General features: G+C 41.5%; 1 protein-coding gene across 3 annotated transcripts in view; it reads left to right on the top strand.

Moving 5' to 3' along the window:
- The first annotated feature begins 778 nt into the window (after nucleotides 1-778).
- Nucleotides 779-18,769, top strand: part of PCGF5 (polycomb group ring finger 5) — a 127,435-nt gene continuing 109,444 nt past the window's right edge. The window contains exon 1 of one of the 3 annotated variants that reach the window (XM_073240709.1): nucleotides 779-983. The gene's annotated coding sequence lies outside the window, so the exon portion shown is untranslated. The remainder of the gene's footprint in view (nucleotides 984-18,769) is intronic. The other 2 variants (XM_073240710.1, XM_037002641.2) reach the window with 2 other exon arrangements.

Raw genomic sequence — 18,769 nt, 5'->3', positions numbered from 1 at the left:
CTGGCAGAGAACAGAGTAGGATCCAAATCAATTGGGAAAGGACAGAGGCATCTGAGGTGCTGTCTATAGGGTCTTAGGGGTGAGGGCTGGGCAGTGGAGAGGAGACTGAAAGTGGAGTCCCGGTTGTGGAAAGAAACTGGGAGAGAGAAAACTCTGAGACTGAGGGATGGGGGCTTGAGGCCATGGGGAGTCATCAGAGGATCTTGAACACCGTGAGGCAAGGTCACTTCTGGAATGGCAACTTTGCTGCGTGGAGGACAGATTGCAAGCAGAGAAGCTGGAGGCAGGGGCAGGAAATGCCGGCTCCCAGAGATAGCTTACATAGGAAGCCTCAGCTGGACCATCGCCGCGGAGGGGGCACATTAACATTTGAGCTGCTTTTCTATCCACTCAAGGGCAAGCTTCCTCCGGGGGTGAGTCCCCCCTTTTACAGCTAGATGATATGTAGTCTCCAGCCCCAGAAGTTTCAAATTTCTCCTTGCCAAGGTCGGGTCACTACAGGTGGGCGATTGCGAGCCCTGGGCCAACGTGGGGCACCCCCGGCAGCCGCCGCGACTGGTCCCCTCCAGGCCCGGGCGCAGCCGCGGGCCGTGCCGGGCAGGGCGCTCCGGGAGCTGCGCGGCGGCTGCTTGAGGAGGCCTGACGGGCGGCGGCGAGAGGCTGTGCCCCAGTTTGTGTCCAATCAGGGAGTGCGGGCTGTGCCCCGAGCCGGGCAGCAATGCGTAAACAAACCCACGGCAACTCCTCCGCCCCCTCGGCGCGCTCGCCCCGCGCCCGCCGCCGCCGCCGCCGCCGCCGGCTCGGCTCTCCTCGCGCCCGCCGCCCGCCGGGCCGGCCCAGCCCCCAGCCCCGCGCCGCTCGCACCCCCGCGGCTCCGCCCCGCCCCCGCCGGCGCGGGCTCCTCACCTACCGCCCCACGCGCGCGCGCTCGCGCACCACGCGCCCCGCGCGGCCCGCCCGGATCGTGGCCTCTCGAGAGCAAGGTAAGGGCGATGCGCGGGGACACAGGCGGCTTCCCCGCCCGGCGTGGCCCGGGGAAGTTTCTGGCGTCGCCGTTTTCCGCTGGGCCGGGGGGAGGCCCCGGCGCCTGGCGAGCCGGGAGGGCGGGGGCCGCCCGACTCCCGGGGGTCACAAGTTGCCCAAGCTGACATTGGTGCGGGCTGCGCGGCGGGGCGGGCGGGGCGCGGAGAGGGGCCGGAGGCGCGGCGGGGCGGGCGCGGGGAGGGCCCCGAGGAACTTTCTCCTTCCCAGAGGGGCTCCTTCCAGCCCCGGCCGCGGCCCCGCCGCGGAAGCCGCCGGCTCCCTGGCTGGAGAGAGACCATGAAATGTGTTTGAAGAAGCTGACGCAGTTTGTGACGCTCGCGGCTTCCAGACGGGGACCGGCCACAGCAGCGCCTTCCCGGGGGAGGGACGAGGCGATTCGACGCTCGGGCCCTTCCCCGCCCGGAGCCACGCGCCCGGGCGCCTAGTTTGGGGCCCGTGGGCTCGCGGCGCGAGCATCCAGTCCTGGCCGGGAGACGGGCCCGGGCAGCGCGCGTCGCTTCCGTTTTGATTAGCTCTGGTTATTATATAAGCTGTCACGGAGAGAAAAGGGGCGAGCGGGAGGCGCGTTGGCGAGGGCGCGTCGGCCTTCTGCGAGTGGCAGGGAGGCGCCGGAGGCACGGCCGGGCGGGGACCCACCTGTGCGCCCTCCGCGCCCACTGCGGGAGCCGCCCGCGCGCGTGCCGGAGGGGGGTCCAGGGCGGAGGGACATGCCCGGCGCTCCCCTCGCGGCCCTGGGAACGCTCAGGCATCGGCCGAGACGTGCCGTTTCCCCTCCGCCACCTCGCCTAGGTCTACATGTTTCTGGCCCCAAGCGTTTGTACTTTGAAACATTTGTTTAATATTAAGGAAGCTGCGCGTGCGGCCGTCATAGTACGCCCGGAACGTGTGGCCGCGAGCGCCAGGGCGGTGAATGAATCATCGCCCCGCGGACCGGGCACCGATGATTCATGCGGGGTACACACACGCGCGCGTACTCGCGGTGTGCCTCTGACCCAGGGACAGCGGCCCTTCTGCAGCGTGACGCTTGGAGGGGCGGGGGAAGAGTTAATGCAAAAGGTTGGTGGCTTATTTTTCCCCCCTGCCTAATTTTGGGGTACTTTGGGGATGTCGGTTTCCCCAAATTTCCCAGGCTTGTTTCACGTTATTGGGAGAGTTACGGAGATTCCACCTGGCTACATTAGTAAGTCGGTGGAGGAGCGCTGATTCGCTGCAGGGCTGGGTCCCGTCTCTTTCAGAATTTGGATGGTGTCAAGTGAGGCATTGAGCTCTGAAGGAATCCTTTCAGTAATTGTCTCAGCTTAAGTGTCGCTAAAGTAATTAGCAAAACTTAAAAAGTTCTTTAATCTAAAAGAAAAAAAAGTGGCTCCTAAGTAGAGGTAATCCTAATGAAAGATGAAGGTTTTTAGATTTCCTTTTTAAAAGCCCAATCCTAAAGGGAACTTACTTTTCCATTAATACAGAACTTTCGACCAAAGTGACCACCCTTAGAGACTAACTTGACTTATTCCCCACCCCACTACATCCTTACAGGATTGAGTAAAATTTTCTCATCCTTTAGGGCTCATTTCAAAGGGCATCTACTTAGCAAGGCCCTCTTGATCACCTCAAGTAGCTTTTTATCCCTTATCCCAGGAACCACCCCCTAGTTCTGTTTTATATTCTTCACAGCACTTAATCGCTATCTGAAATGATTTTGTTTAGATGTTCCGTAAGTCCTGTCTCTTTGCACTAGAATGTAAACTGCACTGTGGCAGGGATTTTTGCCTGTTTGTTTACTACTCCAGCTCTAGCACCTAGCACAGTGTCTGGCATATATTAGGCACTCAGTATTTGTTGATGTAGTGAATGAATAAATTCCTTTTTCCTGATTTCTTGGTGGGACTTTGACAGTTGAAATTCATTGCCTTTTGTGGGCAAGACACTAAGATTGTACAGTTCTCATTTTCTTTTTTTTCCTTCCGATTTTCTTTTGATTCATTTCCTTCTCTGTGCTGTTTGTAGCACAAGGTGGGTTTGAGCATCATATCCTAAGACGCCGAGTATGAAGGCATATGGGAGCTTTGTTAAGAGAAAATTACTGTATAAGTCATTAAAATTACTGTATAAATCATTAAAAATATTATCTGTGCTATTTGGAAAAAAAGTGCAGGATATTGAAATGGATTTAGCAAAATCAAGTTCCCACAGAACTATGTTTCTACTCGTATTTGAAATACTGGTGTTTCTATAGTCCTCCCTCTCCACTGCCTGTGCACCAGCTCAAATTTAACTGCAGTTCAGGAAGGTCCATAGTAGGTAGCACTTAATATGAAGTATTAATTTAACTAAATGAATACAAGATTTACATCTCTGCAGAGGCCTTAACTCTACTTTGTTTTTAATGTTGATAACTCCGTAAAAGAGTTGATACGAATTATTTAAGATTGTATTTTAAACATCTTAAATGTATTGTAAAGAATTTTTAAAAAGCTGTAAGTCAATATACAATGGAATGAGGATTCAAATGTAATGTGTAATACCACCTTCTTAGAGTATAAACATTGGTAAACTTCATATTATTATAAATACTAAGCTTTAGAACATGTTAGCTTTAATTTTGTAGCAATATTTTTAGAATTCAGTACTTTCAGAGTCACTGCTAAAGAAGAGTAGGCACCCAGCAGTTCCCTTTTCTTAACAGTAGCTGTAATCACTTTGAGAAGCATAATCTTAAGAGGGAGCTCAGAGATAATAGAAATTTAAATCTAAAAGGGACCTTGAAATTGCTCAGCACAGTCCATTCCTTTTTATGAAACCCTTTGCTGAGGAAATTAAGGCTCCTTGAGATGACTTGGCCAAGATGCTGGGCAGGGATTAGAACCACGTGTCCTGACTTGCTGGAAGTCCTTGTATTAGCCAGAGCCCCCCATAGGTGGGTGAGGATTGGTTGCTACCATTAATGGATTATCTGCCTCTTGCTTATTAACTCTTAGTAAAACTGTGTCTTTTTCAACTTTGTACCCTCCCGTGTGCCTTGGACATCTAGAAGCTCAACAAATACTTGTTGAATGTGGTTGGGCAAAATATTTTAAATTTAAAATATACTTAAGAACTGAAAAAGCTGGAAAATGTATCTCTTCCATGTTGAAGAAGTTTTCTGACGAGAGTCCAAATGTTGCCAGTAATTAACCTTAGAACTTTATAGTAATGAAGCTGTAATTTTCATGCCTCCAAGATTTCAAATAAAATGGCTTACAACTTACAAGTGTGCGTGCTTGCTTAGTTGGCATAATTATTCATTGGAGAAGCAGTAGGAGACAGGAGTCAAGACATCTGGTAGATCTTGCCTCTGCCGGAGTGTCCAATTAGAAAAGCCATACTTTACAGCCAGATAGAATTGGGGCTGCTCAGCACTGCTTCTAACAAATAGGACTCTCCAGAGCAAGTTACTTAACTTTTTGAACATTCCCTCATCTCTAAAATGGGGGCAATAACCACTTACCCCGAAGGATTGTTTGAGGTGGGGTTAACATATGTAGAGTGCCTAGTGTACACTAGTCCCTAATAAATAGTAATGGCTATAATTATGACTTGCTATTTTTGAGACCATGGGAACAGCTTAATCTCTCAAAGCCTCAGTTTTCTCAACAGGACAGTTGGTGGTTGAAATAGGAGTGTTGGGGAGTTAAATGATCCCTAAGATCTTGTCCATCTCTATAGTTAAAAGAACCAGTAAAGAACACACAGTACTGCAATTTTAGTTAAAATGATTCATATATATCCTTAATCTAATAAGAACTACAAAATGGTTAGTTTCTAAGCCCTCTTAAGAATTTGGCATAATTAACTCTAAGTACATTTTCGTTATTTTATATGCTCTATGGTGGATACAAAGTTAACTTGAATATTTCAATGTCTCATTCAGCTTTGTACCAATAAAGCAGTATAAGGAGTGCATGGGTTAACCTGGCATAGACACCCTTTCTTTGGGGAGCTTAAGAGTTATGTAGGGAGTTTAAGACAGGTAACCAAAGGCTGTAGGTTGTATTCATGGAAGAACTGTTAGAGAGGCATAAAGAAAATGCTTTGTGATTGCAGAGAAAGAAAAATTGGGGAACTCTTAAGGAATCTTGAGCAAGGCCTCAAATAACTTGTAGGATTTCAATTGACAGAGGTATAGGGACCCACCTGTACTAAGACTTGAAGGAAAGGCTATATGAGCACATCCAAGAATGATGAGAAATGGGGTTAAACTGGAGAGAGAGGAACCTGGAGGCAGGATAGTGGGACAGAAGGCTAGATGGCAAGGTTAGGACCATATTGGGAGTATCTTGAATGCTGGGCTAAGAAGTCTTTTTAGTAGGCAGTAGGTAACCATCAAAGGTGTTTTAAGTGAGGGAATGTGTGATTAAAGCTCTGCTTTAAGAAGATTAATCTGCATGGGAAGAGCCATGGGTAGTTCTAGTTAGAAAGCTTTAAAAAAAGTCTCCAGAAGAGAAGCAATGAGAGCCTAAAATAGGGTGGGGACAGGTGGGTAGGGTGTGATTCTGTGGAAGTAAATCCAACAGGACTTGTTGACTAGTAAGATGGAGATATCCAAGACGGAAGCTGAGTGACTTTGGTTAGCAATGGCAGGAACTGAAATTGTCAGGAAGGGCCAGTAATAAAGGCACTTGCAGAGTTGAGGTTGCAGAAAAACAAAGAAAAGGCATCTGCAGTCAGCAAATATTTGTCTAATTAATGGAAACCATCATAAGTTTGAATTTGGATATGTTAATGTTTTTGTGCCTATGGACCATCCAGATGGATGCGGGCCATTAAAAACAGGAAGATTTGGGGACATCCTCATGAAGGGGGATGGCAAGCTGTGAAAAGAGTTCAGAGTGTGGGCAAGAAAAATAAAGGGCCAGGGCACAGCCTTGGAAAAACCAGAATTTGTGGACTTGGAGGAAGACAGAAAGAGGCTAACAGGATGCTGAGAAGAAAGAAGTAGGAGGAGAATGAGGAACAGGTAGGGTAAAGAAAGGTGATAAAAGAGAATTGGAGGAGGCTGATAGGTAGAGAGGCTGAGATTGAGGACTGGGAAGAGGTCCTTAGTTTTCTCAGTGAGACCATGTCAGTAGCCTTCAAAATTCTGACCATTTGGGGAGTGGAGACAGAAGACAGCCAGGTATCTGAGGGGTGCCTGAATGGGAAGCAAATGGAGAAAATAAATGTGAACTACGATTGGACTGTGAAAATCTCAGAAAACAAAACCTAGGAGAGGCCGGAGAATGTTGTGAATTGGCAAGTATGACAAATACTCGGATAAATAATGCCCACTTTTCCTTCAAAAGAATGTCCCTTTTTTGAATAACAAATTATTTGATCACCCTGATCATGACACAGGTAAAGTATTCCTGGACAAACAGATATGACAGGGAGAGAAAAAGAGGTTGAAGGAAGGCAAAAGGAGACTGAGATTTAGAGAGGAAAGTTTGAAGCTGGGAGAGAGAGTGGCTGCTTTGAACTGAAATGGGTTGGTTCCCTTCTGTCAGGGCAAAAAAAAACGACCCAAAGGAGGCCAGGGTTTGCAGGAAGGAAGGTGGGATTGAGCAGTAAAGTTGGGAGGTTGAGGAGAGTGGGAGAGGTTTGGAGTAGCTGTGGGTCTGAGCTCCACAGGGAGGCAAAGGCGATGAGACCCTGACAGATTGCTAAGAGGCCTTAGCCTTAGACTTGTGATGCAGTGAATCTTCCCCATTTTCATGACTTTTTCCAGGAATGCTCAGAAAATTGGAAGTGGAGATGGTGTGAGTATCACTGAAACTGCCAGCTCCATATGGGTCCCTGGTTGAGTAGGAAGGCAAGTGAAACTTAGAGTGTGGATGGGCTGGGAGAAGGAGCAGGAGCTGTGAGATTAGAATGTGTAGGACCTGGTTCAGCAAGAACAGAGGAAAGGGAGAAGTAGGAATGTGGATGGGTGGTTCTCAGGCTAGTGGCAAAAGGCATGAGGAACTTTCAGAGTTTCTTAATCATTATGGAGGGATCAGTTATGAGCAATGTTGTAAATTCAAAGTGTGGCTGAGTTTGAGGATGGTGAAGTGACACAGGCATGAGGTGGAAAGTCATTGATCTTCAGGGAATATGAGGCCAAGGTGTCACATGATTATATAATAATGTCAGTGTCTGCTTTAAAAATTCTGGAATACATTACTTAAAGCCTTTTTGTGCTTTTAGTCCACAGAGTTGGAAAGTACCTTAAAAATAGGGAAGTTATTCCTTGATATAGAAGATGAGGAAGCTAAAGTCTTTTAAAGACTTTTTAAAAGGTTTGTGACTTGCCCTAACTCACAGATGTGCAACAGAGCTGGCTCTGGAAAGAACCAGAATCCCTGAATCTCAGTTTAGTATTGCCCTGTAGGGCAGAAGAAATAATTAAAATACCCACTGAACAATATCTTAGAAAGCTTCCTCACCATAAGCTAGCCTACTGCTTTTAGAACACCAGTGTTTGTGGGCACAGATCACTAAGGAGAGCTGTGTAATCAAGTCCATGTGCTCTGACTTCTAACTGAAAGATAGATGATGGCATCTTTCAGGAGGGCCCATGAAAAGCACCAGTTCTTTCCCACTAATTAAAGAACAGAGAAGAATCAGCACATAGGCAAAATATAAACTTCATTATTGATGAAGGCTAGATTGGAAGACAAAGTTTGGTGCAAAGGCCAAAATGGTCTAATGCACCCCCTATTCATTAGTCTAGACTATAGAATGACCTACTAGATGGAAAGTTTCGAAGCTGCAGAGCAGAAATACCAGGTTTCTGTCTTTCACTGTTCAGTTAGAAAGACAAAGAGGCTAAATTTCTCATGCTAATATCTTTCATAGAAAAAGTCCACCCATTTGAGAACTGAGAAACAGAACAGAAGCTGTCACACACCAGCCAGCCAAATTGCGCCACCTTTCTGGGGAAGAATATGGTGAAGGGCAAGAAGACAGAATCGGACAGGGAATGTCTCTCCTTTAGAAACCTTGTGAGTGGGAAAGAGGTATTTGTTCCCTTTGAACATAAGGTCGTTGCTTTCTTGTTTGCATTAAACCAACCTCTGAGGTGGCAGGTGCATTTTTATGTTAACTAGAAGTGAGCAAAGTGACTAAGAACAGTTTGAGCATAGGTCCTTCATTAATCAACTTCACAGCCATACCTAGTGGAATCTTCCCTGGGAATCTTAGGAAATGCACAGATGTCACAGCAGAGACCACCAGATATCTTGTTTCTGAATTCAGAATTTGGAAAAGTAGAAATTTCTTTCTCCTCATAAAATGTTTAAGGAGCCCTTTATTGGACATATGGCACTTGGAATTAATGCCGATTCTGTCCCCATTAACAACCTTACTAATTAAATATTAAACACCTCAGTTTTCTCATCTGTAGCATGGGAAAAAATAATACATGCTCTCTTTCCCAGGTATTTGGTGTGAAAGCTCTTTGCAAATAGTGTTATGCAAATATAAGGTATTCATATTACCATATGGAATCAAGGTAAACTATGAAGTTTAAGAATTTTTAAAAAATTGTTTCAAATAAAGCAACTAAGATGACTTGAAGGCTAATGGGACTGATTTAGTCATTTAAGGTAAATCATGATGACTTTTCTCCCTTTATGCACGTCAGCATGTGTAATAATTCTGGTTAAGTAAGATTAAAACACTGTGTTTCATGGCAAGGAAAATTTCTGCCTTTTTATCTATTTCTCTTATAACTGTTAAAAAAAAGTAATTTTTATTGTAAAATATAATACATATGTAACTTCTGAAATGTAAAGCATATAGTTTTTACATGATAAATTTAAAAGTGAGCATCCATATAACTATCACCCAACTCAAGAAACAGAATACTTTTTCTCCCACAGGAGTCTTTTTCTTTGTTAGATGATTGGTTTTCTTTTCAGGGAAGTCATGAGTAGTAATAGGAGGCAGTTATAAGTATTGACAGGTCCAAAATCTGTGCTCCTTTTGAGTAGAATTTGATCAAAGATGTAATATTAGTGTTTTACTCTGATGACTTTAGTGTTCATGACAAGTCCTGGGTTTGCGGCCTAAGAGTGCAAACGCTATGATCCTTTGGATGTGAGAAAAGTCTTCCTGCTTAATTATTTTTTAAATGACCTGATCATCCTCTGCCTGTCTTAGAAGCAAAACAGCTAAGACTGATGATGAGAAAGTGCAGTAGTTAAAGGTATTCTTGTAAAAAACTTGGCCATTAGCAGGGCAACTACCTTTCAGCTCAGGCCACCATAGGCTAGATTTGGAGTGGCAATAAGTAGTCAATGAAAATATCTTTATTGCCTGAAAAACCTACTTTTTTTGTTTAATTATAATCCTGTGTTCTAAATTCTGCCATTTTAACACTAAATTAATGAGTCCATAAATGAAAAGTCTTTTGTGGTATTCAGAAAAGGATTCTCTTGAAAAAGTTTCTTTTTTTCTTAAGATTAAAAAATAAAATGAACATTAAAATAATTAGAAAAGTATTTTAGCTTCTCAAGTGTGTTTATAATAGAAAAGCTATAATTGTTCACAAAATTGATAAAGGCTCATATTTTGGGACATTTTCTGTGGTTGTAAGACAGTTATTGGGACTTAATATTAGGATTTGATGGACTGAATATGTGTTTACTATTACTCTCTCCAAAAATGCCACTATACTGATGGTCAGTGTGAGAAGAGGCAACAGCAGATGGGAGACATCAACAATTTTTGGAGGATGAAAAGCAAATAGACCTGAGGCAACTGACTTAGTGTAGTGGAGAAAGTTGATGCTGATGTGCCATTAAAGGAGGCTGGGAATAGATACTGGGAAGAAACAGCCAATTTATCCTCTAGAATCCCAGAAAGACTCTGGAATTAGAGGCTCTCTGAAAATAAGGATGTTATTGAAAGTCTGGAAAAGGACCTATACCTTCAGTTCACTCTCCCCATCCCCTATAACAAGAGGAAGCTCTTGCTGGAGACTGGACATTTTTTTCTCTGGAGAGATTAAAGTAAATTAGTGGTTCTGGATTTAGGTATACCAGGCATAAAAGAGGGTAAGAGTGAACTAGTCAACTGGAAATGGAGTTTTCCCATTTAATGAAACTATGCACATGAATGCTGAGACCCTATGCTCCTTTTCACCTACTCCAATACTAGGAAAGTCAGGTAATTGCCAGCCCAGACAAGATATTGAAGGAAAGGACTTTTCTCTGAGTAAAAAGAACAGCCCAAGAGAAAAGACCTATAAATACTGACATTTGAGGTCCCACAATGAAAAACTGACTTGTTACCCATTCTTCCTACAGTGAGCCCACTAGTCAATAGCCCTACTCCGTCTACTCCATGATCACAGAACTTGCAATGAACTTGTAGTGCTTTACTCTTAAATACATATAGCCAATGACCATAAGACATTTGAAGAATGCTTTCAACAACAACAAAAAAGCAGAAATCACAACAAATGAGGGAAAAAACCATGGAAAAACAAATGCAAGGAGAAGGAAAACGAAAATAATCAAAATGAACCCACCTATAATTAATAAAGTATGAATGGGTCAGTAAAACATAATCAGAGAATAAGATACAGATTTTAGAAATTAAAAATAAGATGGCAAAAAGATCATTGGAAGAGCCTGAAGATAAAGTAGAAATACAAGCTGCAAGATAGAAAAAGGGAAGAAGAAATAGAATTAGAGGGTCAATTTAGCAGGTATGATAGCATACTAATAAGAGTTCTAGAAAGAGACTACAGAGAAAAGCAGAGAAGTGGAAATTACCAAAGTAGTAATACAAGATATTTTTCCAGGACTGGAGGAAGTAAAATTGTAGATTAAAAAGAGAATGAATGAAAAAAGACCCAAGCAATCAACATACAAGCCGTATCATTGCAGAATTTCAAAATACTAAGAAAATGGTAATATCCTAAATCTTGCAGGCATTGGGGTGAGGAGTACAAAACAGGTCACATGCAAAAAGATTGGGAATTGTAATGGCACCAGATTTCTTAACAGCAATACTGGAACCTAAAGGACAGTGATCAATTCCTTCAGAATTCTTAGGGAAATTATTTTCAGTCCAGAACTTCCAACACAATAAAGACATTTTGAGGGCATGAAAGATCTCCAAAATTTATTCTTTATGCATCATCTTAGAGGAAGGTACTGGGTGGTATATTTTATTAAAATGTGGACATCAACCAAGAAAGAATAATATATGGGATTCTGGAAGTAGGACTCAAACACAGGAGAAAAGCAAAATTCTAGGATAACAGTGAAGAGAAATATCAAGTTGACAGTAGTACAGCAGGCCTAGAGAAAAGGCAGCCCAGATGAAAATAGGAGGAAGAACTACAGTAGGCAGGAGTTTTCAAATAAAACAACAAAACTGATAGATGATCTGATACATTTGACCAAGGGTAAAATTCTCTTCAGAGGGTCTTTCCAGTTCCCAGGCAGCATTTGAGATGAATTATTGATTCTAAAAACCTAGCAAATGAAACAAAAAAGGGCAGTTATAAACTAGAAAAATAAATAGCTGTACAAGACACATGGAGTGAAGTTGGGCTTAGCAGATAATAATATTTACATAGGTTGTAATATAAATCACTGGTATAGTGGATAAGACTTAGCTGTTACAATAGAGACTCCGCGGGACTGCAAGTTAAATAACAAAGAAATTTATTGTAACCTCATGCGTCAGTTCAAGATGGTCATTTCAAGTGGTGTCTTTGCTCTGTGCTGTTATTCAGGAACCCAGATTCCTTCTGTCTTGTTCTGCCAGCATCTGAGGTGTTGCCCTAATATGTGTGGTTAAAACCTGGTGGCAACATGTCCAAGTTCCAACTTGGAGGAGGGGAGAAAGCGGTGAGGGTCAAAGGTTTAAGGCTCAAGCCTGTAAGTGGCACACATCTCTTACACTTACATTCTGGGGGTAAAAACTTAATCACATGGCCACACTGAGGGACAATATTCAAAATGTTTAACAACTGGTAGCCCACCCACTGACCAATCAGTACACGGGTCTGCCATAGAGTGGGAGCTGCCCTGGAAGCTCCCTGCCTCTAGCAGATGTCAGCCCTTTGCTGGATTACAGGAATGCAAGCAGGGGAGGGTCCCAAGGAGGGATCGGGAGAAGCTTGGGTAGCAGTGGGGAAGTATCTTAATGACAACCGGTACAACTGTACTAAAACATACAAACTACGTATTAACCCTGGCAATACATGACTGTAAGAGAGGCTGAGGGAAATACTGACATAACTACATTAGAAGACTGGAAGAGGATAAGCTATGCATAATAATACATCAGTCATTATATGAATTACTAACATTATATGAATTAAGTTAAATAGAAAAAGAATTAATCAAAAATATAAGTATATACATATTGTTTAGGAATATAAAATTATTATCAGAAGAGAGCATTAAAAGGTTTTGAACTGGTTTGCCTTTTGGAAGTGGGTTTTAGGGGTCAGTGGAGAGATAAGACAGGTTAACTACTGTTATTTTCATTTGAGCCAGGGAATACCATATGTATTTTGAAATGATTTAAAGTAAAATAATTTAAAAATAAAATTACTAAGAAAAAAAGTAATGTGCACTGCCAGTAAGTAGAGTAGGGAATAATTTATATGTATCCAGAGCTTTAAAAGATGTGTATTCAAAGTTATGCAATTGTTGTTTAAATGTTAGAATCCTCACTCACAACCTTGATTCTAGCCCTTACTCTGTCCTCGAATCATTTGAGGGAGACTTAAAAAAATTAGAAGACTCTCCCTATCTTTAAGATTCTGACTTACGTGGCTCTGGGTGGGCCCCAGGGAATTAGTAATTTTAAAAAGAACCCAACTGCTTCTAAGGTATAGCTAGGGGCGACTCATAGCTAAGGCACTTAAACACCTTTGTTTCTGCTTTTGAAATGTTCCTCATATTCTTTTTATCCTCTCTTAACTGCTTCTGCTTAAAGTCAGACCCTCTTTCTCTCAGTTCTAAACTAATATGGTCTATTTTGGGTCAGAAGAGTAGGAGGAAAGAAAGGAAGAGACCAGGGAGAGGTCATTTGGATGACTGTGAATAATGAGAGTGGCTGCAGGGAGAGCCAATATTTGCTTCCTTTTGTTTTGTAGAAACTGCTTAAATTGATGACCTTATCCTGAATTTCCTGTTGGGTGATTTTAGGGCTCAAGTTTAAGTAAATTTGAACTTAATAACATTTTGTTATTTTTTTACCTTCAGTGTTTCCCCAGCTGCATCCTCCAAGTACCCTCAAGTTCTTTTATCTCCCTTGACTCTCCCAGCTGTGTTCTACCAGATGTTCAGCAATAGCAGCATTTCCATTTTGTATCTGGGATCAACAGCAGTTTTCATAGCTGCCTAGTTTTCTGTGAGGGAATTCTTAGCAAGCAAGAGATGAAGGAATATTAAAATTATATAATTTCCATAGGTTAGAGGTCATGTTGCATTGGACTTTTGACTAGAGAGAATGTGTATACCTAAAAGAAGAAATATTTGTTGTGAAGATAAAAGAAACGTTTTGGACTTCAGGGAAAAACTTCTTTTAAAAAACATCTGATAACTTTATTAAATATCAATAATTACAGGCAGAGTTAATGTTTCTTTTGTACATTTCCCCAGTTGCATTCCCTGCCTTCCTAGATTCAACCATTCTGGTGAATGGGGTGTGTCAGTGATATACTTGTAACTGTTCCATATCAATCCAGTGCCCTGCACCATACAGTGATAGGACTGACTTCCAGCATTCTGTCCAGTGTATAGGGAGCTGGTTTCCAAGAGATTACTTTATATCTAATACATTTATGCAACTAGACCAAAGTATGATCTTTAAGGTGAGGGATTGCTTTATCTCATCAGTAAGTCTTAGTTAGAGCTTGCTCACTTGGTGTAAGACTCCTGTGATAATAGTACTTCTCACACTGTAATGTGCACACAAATCACTGGGGATGGCATTACTTGCAGATTCTAACTCAGTTAATCTCAAGTGGGACCTGAGATTCTGCATTTCTGATAAGCTTCCAGGGGATACTGCTAGTCTGTAGACCACACTTAGAGAAGCAAGATTCTGGCTAGTGGTTGTTAGTTTTGGTTGCTCATGAGAACCATCAGGGGGTTTCTAGGACTCATCCCTAGTGATTCTGATTTCATTGCCCTACGGTGGGTCCCTGACATGATTTTTTAGCAATCTGAGATTCACCTTATTTATTAGTCCTTATGATGTGGATCCACCTGCTTTATGGATACAGCCCATGGAGAAGGGATTCCTCCTAGATTGTTAGATTCCTTGAGATGAGGTAGAGTTGGCTCTCAGGGGGAATTTACCTAAGAAGAAGAAGGCCTTTTTATTAAAACTCAGGTGTCATCTTTGTAGGAAAGAAATTTGAATTGATGAACAAATACAAGATCGGTGTCTCTTCATTCAGGGGATCCTTCTGTTTTCTATATCCTTTCAGTAAGAGATAAACTTTGGCCCTTCATTTTTTTCTCCAGAGAAGTCTATAAATTTACTTCTTCTTATCTCTATGTATATTGTTTTCCTATAAATATATATACTTGCAAAGTTTCTGCATAGCCAGAATTACAGTATTTATATTTTTCTATTGCCAATTTTTGAGAAAAATTTAGAGTATTTTCTGTGCATTTGAGTCTTAACTTTTTCTAAAGCTTGAGTGACTTAATATCCTAATGAAGAGACTGTTGATATTCTCAGGAGCTTCCAGTACTAATGGCACACTGATTATTTGATTTGCCCAAAAATCATAGGCCTTATCTCAGTCATATATTATTGTTTTATTATTACAAGGATGATCCTAGAAGCAGATAATACAATTTCACATATATTAAAATAATGTTAATTACAATTACTTGGAAACAATAAGCTTTAAAAACAGTGGATTAAAATGAAATATAATTGTTCTGCTAAGAAATTGGAAGCCTCTCCTCTGCCTCCCCAGCATTCAGTCATAAAATAGGCCTTTGATTTTATTTCCTTACATTATCTTGTCTATTTCATGGCCATTGATTTTGGTCAGATTCTTTACTCCTTATTCACATTAATTTCCTCACTGGACCTTGCTCCCTCCCCCTTACAGTCCTTCTGCCAGAGTCCTTTGTTGTGAAGGTAAATCTGTCGCTCTCCCTTGTCTGAGGATACAAACCAGATCTCCATAGTGTCGTGTAGAGCCTTTGACCTAGCCCTGTGTTTTCTCCACCCTCATGACCTGTCACTGCCCTACACAGCAGTTGATTCATTCCTTAGCTGAGCTTGAGGATTGGGGAGGAAACACTGGAGGCTTGCAGAGAAAGTAAGGGCATGAAGGAGTGGTTCGGGAGAGCAGGTAGCACTAGGGACATGAGCTGTGACTGGTGGGCAGCAGTGAAGGTCTCCTGAATGAAGCAGATGTTGATTTGGTGAATGCAAAGTGAGACCAGTTAACACGTGGCTGGGGACCACAGATGCAGAGGAGATGGAGCCTTCCATTCTGCCTGTTGCCTGACTGAGCCATTCTACCTGTTGTCTCTACTCTTGCACATGCTGGGTCCTCCATCTCAAATACTTCCCTTATCCTCTGCCTGTAAAAATCTTTCTCTTCCTTTAAGAAAATCTGACTGAGAATTTTCTCCTCTTCTCCCTTTGCCTCTGTAGTATTAGACCATCTCCTCCATCCCATCTCCATTGTTCCATTAACCAGCCGCTATAATTGCACTTACCATGCTGTGACAAGTACCTGTTCATACCTGTCTCTACTAGACTGCGAACTCAGCACGGGCCCAGGTGTGTTCTTTGAAATCCCGGTTCGTAACAGGGACTAGCATGCAGCAGACACATAATAAATGCTGGATGAGTTATGCAAACTTCCTCTGTAAGTGTTGACACCTTGCTCTTGCTGGGTTGGGGTCATTTTAAAAATGAATTCCACTCAGTATTATATGATGTGAAAAGTTTTATTGCTTTAATTTTTAATTGAGCTATCTCTACCAAATATCCAAGTTTATAAGATCTTTCCAAATATACATGCATATACATGTGTGTATATATGTGTGTATACATACATACATGTCTACATAAAAACATAGGTAAATTAAAGAGAACAGAATATAAATAAATATTAAATATCTGGGGTAACAAAAGTTCATAGAGGGCTGCACAATGCATATGGCCTGTTCTTTTCAGAAGGGCCTCCTTGGCTAGTAGAAAATAGGTTAAAACTCTAAGAAATAAATGAGCCACTGTTGAACACATCTGTAAACTCAAGTTATAGTGAAGTTAGGAATTTAAAATTGTAGTTATGAAAAGGTTTTTCCCACTCATGTAAAAACATGTGAAGATTTTAACTGCCAAAACAATTTCCTATTGTTTACAATGGATAAAACCCAGAGAGAACTTAAGGTTTTTTTCTGAGGTAATGATGTCACATTTTTCCTTAGGAGTTTGGGGACATAAGTTCTGTAGTAATGTGTTATTAACAGGCTGTGGTGTCAGACAATCCACCTCTCCAAGTTTTTGTTTCTCCATATGTAAAAAAAGGAGATTTGGTCTAAATTATTACCAAGGTCATTTTGAATCATCTATGATTCTGGAAAGTTATGAAACACAGCCTGTAACCATGGTGAGGAAAGTTGATTGGTGACTCCAAAAATAGATTTATTTTCTCCTTCTGCATAACATTGATGCTGTCCCTTTGAGTAAGTCATTCTGTGTATGTTGCCTTAATATAATAGTTTCTTGATTTTTTTTCTTAATGCCAAGTGCTCAAAAGTGAATGAAAGATTACGAAATACCAAATCAACAAGCTCTTGTCTCTTGTTTTAAATATAGATCTGAATTATTGTGCTTTTTTGCATTCCTGTTGTAGGTATTCAGAAAGCAGAAGGTGGTGATTTGGTAAATTTAGAAACTATTTCGCATGAGTCCCTGCTGTCTTTTGTGTTTGTGTGATAACCCCATTCAAAATATGTCTTATTTATTCTTTCCTTAAAATATACTTTCCTTCCCTTTTGCCTTTCTGCTGGCAACAAGTCCACATCTGTAAATTCTTACAGAATTTTTTGAGACCCCTAGGTAACAGTTATTTTTCTCAATTAACATATAGGTAATCTAGTCAGACATCATCATGTTTATCACTTAAGCCCTTTGATTTCTTGTTGTTTTACATCACAAACCTGTCCTTGGTGTAGTGATGTCCAAAGGGGCCGTCCTCAGATCACTCTGAGGTTGCAAGGTCTGTGGCCATGCCATGCCCACAGGGACTGTCCCCTGTCTGGAGCACTGCCCCTGAACTGAGATGTCTTGACTCATCTGGGGAGAGTATAGTGCTGGTAGTCAGTCTCCCTGTCTACGATTATCCATGATGGAGGCAGCCTTTGGAAGCAGAGACTCAGCTCATCAAATGACTATATTAAATGCATAGAGAGATAACAGAAATTTAATTTTTATTATCTTTATTCTGTAATCATATATATCCAAAATATCACATCACTGACCAGCTGTGTGAGACTAGACAAATCACTTACCCTCTCTGAACCTCAGTTTCCTCCTCTATATAAAGTTTGGATTTGATTACTACAATGCCTTTGGCTCCAAAAATTAAAAATTTTTTTTCTTTATAGCTTTGTCATCCTTCCTCCAGCCCTAAACTGAACTGATGGCAATCAGTAGTCTTCAACGTCAGGAAGTCTCGGTCCTTTCTCATGGTACTTCCTTAAATGAGTATGGTTCACTTTTATACTCCATAGATATTTTGTAGGGATTTTTTAAAAAGCGTTTGTAATTATTTTAGTTCATTTATTTTTCTGTACCTTTTGAGACCAGATGAACTCAACAGCTTGATTTGTTTTGCTTGGGTACTTCAATATAAAGCATTCTTATTTTTGTAGAAATAACAAACGTTTTTCTGTTTTTTTTTTTTTTTTAGCCAACATTGCTGTGAGTCTTTATTAATGAAAACTGAGCTAGTTATATACTATTGACCTCAGCTATAGGGCAATATTAAGAGAGTAGTTCTTTGATAATTATCTGTATTCCTCACCATCTATCAAGGATCTTTGTTCTAATTAATATTTTCAAACTGTTGAAACTAAAACAATCTGTGCAAATTGGGTTAAAGAATGTTCTAAGATACGGTAAGTTTATTTGTTTATTCAAGAAATACCAGTGAATGCCTAACAGGTAGTCTTTGGATTATCAGTGAACAGAGATCCTTGATGGAGTTTATTTTCTAGCAGGGGAAGATATAAGCATAATAAATATTTGTTATATGGCTTGTTGCTGGGTGGTAAGAGCTATGGAAACATTTAAAAAGTTGAGCAGGAAAAGGGGAATGAAATGTGGGTGGCAAGTGGAGAGCTTGGTTGCAGTATAAATACCATGGTCAGGAAAGGAGGTGTGGGCAGAATGGTCCCCAAAGACATCCATGCCCCGATACCCGAAACCTGTAGATAGATTAAGCTATATGGAAAAAGGACTTCCCAGCTTTAATTAGAGCTACAGACTTTAAAATGTGATCATCTCAGATTACCTGGGTGGCCCAGTCTAATCAGTGAGCCCTTGAAAGTAGAGTGGTGGTTGGAGTCAGAGAGATGTGGCTGAAGTTGGAATGATTAAAAATGTGAGAGAGACTCAACCTGCAATTTCATTTTTTTTTAGTATCATTAATCTACAATTACATGAAGAACATTATGTTTACTAGGCTCCCCCCTTCACCAAGTCCTCCCCACATACC

The sequence above is a fragment of the Manis javanica genome, chromosome 7 (genome assembly GCF_040802235.1).
Source record: "Manis javanica isolate MJ-LG chromosome 7, MJ_LKY, whole genome shotgun sequence".
In the NCBI taxonomy this organism is placed as follows: Eukaryota; Metazoa; Chordata; class Mammalia; order Pholidota; family Manidae; genus Manis; species Manis javanica.
The sequence above is the reverse complement of the archived record's forward strand: the minus strand, read 5'-3'. Positions and strand labels throughout refer to the sequence as shown.